The sequence below is a fragment of the Arachis hypogaea genome, chromosome 10 (genome assembly GCF_003086295.3).
Source record: "Arachis hypogaea cultivar Tifrunner chromosome 10, arahy.Tifrunner.gnm2.J5K5, whole genome shotgun sequence".
NCBI lineage: Eukaryota > Viridiplantae > Streptophyta > Magnoliopsida > Fabales > Fabaceae > Arachis > Arachis hypogaea.
Window position 1 is genome coordinate 35,090,493 of NC_092045.1, and position 2,441 is coordinate 35,092,933.

The following is a 2,441-nucleotide window of genomic DNA, read 5'->3' on the forward strand; positions in this document are numbered from 1 at the left end:
TTGGCATTCAGCTTCATGATAGCTCCTAAGTATTGAGCAACTTGCTCTCCAGTCACATCTTCATCCTCTTCAGAGGATGAATAATCTTCAGAGCTCATGAATGGCAGAAGGAGATTTAATGGAATCTCTATGGTCTCTAGGTGAGCCTCAGATTCCTCTGGATCCTTAATAGGAAACTCCTTTTTGCTTGAAGGACGTCCCAGGAGGTCTTCCTCACTGGGATTTTCGTCCTCCTCCTCCTTTGTGCATTCGGCCATTTTGATTAAATCAATGGCCTTGCACTCTCCTTTTGGGTTCTCTTCTGTATTACTTGGGAGAATACTGGGAGGAGTTTCAATAACTTTCTTACTCAGCTGGCCTACTTGTGCCTCCAAATTTCTAATGGAGGATCTTGTTTCATTCATGAAACTGAAAGTGGCTTTTGACAGATCAGAGACTATATTAGCTAAATTAGAATTATTTTGTTTAGAGTTCTCTGTCTGTTGCTGAGAAGATGATGGATATGGCTTGCTATTGCCTAGCCTATTGCGTCCACCATTGTTAAAGCCTTGTTGAGGTTTTTGTTGATCCTTCCATGAGAAATTTGGATGATTTTTCCATGATGAGTTATAGGTGTTTCCATAAGGTTCACCTAAGTAATTAACCTCTGCCATGGCAGGGTTCTCAGGATCATAAGCTTCTTCAGAAGCTACCTCTCTAGTACTGTTGGTTGCATGTTGCAATCCATTCAGATTTTGAGAGATCATGTTGACCTGTTGAGTCAACACTTTGTTCTGAGCCAGTATGGCATTCAGAGCATCAATTTCAAGAACTCCTTTCTTCTGAGGGACCCCATTATTCACGGAATTCCTCTCAGAAGTATACATGAACTGGTTGTTTGCAACCATGTCAATGAGTTCTTGAGCCTCTTCAGGCGTTTTCTTCAGGTGAATAGATCCACCTGCAGAATGGTCCAGTGACATTTTCGAAAATTCAGAGAGGCCATAATAGAATATATCTAATAGGGTCCATTCTGAAAACATGTCAGATGGACATCTTTTGGTCAACTGCTTGTATCTTTCCCAAGCTTCATAGAGGGATTCACCATCTTTTTGTTTGAAGGTTTTAACATCCACTCTCAGCTTGCTCAGCTTTTGAGGAGGAAAGAATTTATCCAAGAAGGCAGTGACCAGCTTATCCCAGGAGTCCAGGCTATCTTCAGGTTGTGAATCCAACCATATTCTTAGCTCTGTCTCTTACAGCAAAAGGGAAAAGCATGAGTCTGTAGACTTCAGGATTAACTCCATTCGTCTTTACAGTATCACAGACTTGCAAGAACTCAGTTAGAAACTGATAGGGATCTTCAGATGGAAGCCCATAAAACTTGCAGTTTTGTTGCATTAATGCAACTAGTTGAGGCTTAAGCTCAAAGTTATTGGCTCCAATGGCAGGAATGGAGATGCTTCTTCCATCAAACTTGGATGTTGGCTTTGTGAAGTCACCAAGCATTCTCCTTGCATTATTATTATTATTATTTTCGGCTGCCATCTCCTTCTCTTGTTCGAAAATTTCTGAAAGGTTATTTCTGGATTGTTGTAATTTAGCTTCTCTTAATTTTCTCTTCAGAGTCCTTTCAGGTTCTGGATCAACTTCAACAAGAGTGCCTTTATCCTTGTTCCTGCTCATAAGAAAGAGAAGAAAACAAGAAAAGAAAAAGGAATCCTCTATGTCACAGTATAGAGATTCCTTTGTGTTAGTAGAAGAAGAAGGGGGTAGAAGAATGAAGAAGGATGAAGAAGAATTCGAATTTAGATGAAGTGAGGTGAAGAGAAGTGTTAGTAATTAATTAATAGAATAAGAAAAGAGAAGAGAAATTTTCGAAAATAATTTTGAAAAAATGGTTAGTGATTTTCGAAAATTAAAGATGAGATGAGATTAAAATTAAAATTTAAAACAATTAAAAAGAATTTTTTGAAAAAGAGAGGGAGGATTTTCGAAAATTAGAGAGAGATAGGTAGTTAGGTAGTTTTGAAAAAGATAAGAAACAAACAAAAAGTTAGTTAATTGATTGAAAAAGATTTGAAATCAAAATTTGAAAAAGATAAGAAGATAAGAAGTTAGATAAGATATTTTGAAATCAAATTTTGAAAAAGATAAAATTTTTGAAAAAGATAAGATAAAAGATAAAATGATATATTTGAAAAAGATATTTTGAAAAAGATTTAATTTTAAAAATGACTTAACTAACAAGAAACTACAAGATAAGATTCTAGAACTTAAAGATTGAACCTTTCTTAACAAGAAAGTAACAAACTTCAAATTTTTGAACCAATCACATTAATTGTTAGCTAATTTTTCGAAAATTGGATAAAAAGATAAGAAAAAGATTTTGAAAATATTTTGAAAAATAATTTTGAAATTTTCGAAAATTATAAAAAAAATGAAAAAGATATGATTTTTGA

General features: G+C 35.0%; 1 non-coding gene across 1 annotated transcript; it reads left to right on the forward strand.

The window, feature by feature from the left end:
• The first annotated feature begins 1,020 nt into the window (after positions 1-1,020).
• On the forward strand, positions 1,021-1,124 carry LOC112719344 (small nucleolar RNA R71). The gene has a single exon (XR_003161649.1). It is a non-coding gene; the product is annotated as a small nucleolar RNA R71 (small nucleolar RNA).
• The last annotated feature ends 1,317 nt before the right edge of the window (positions 1,125-2,441 follow it).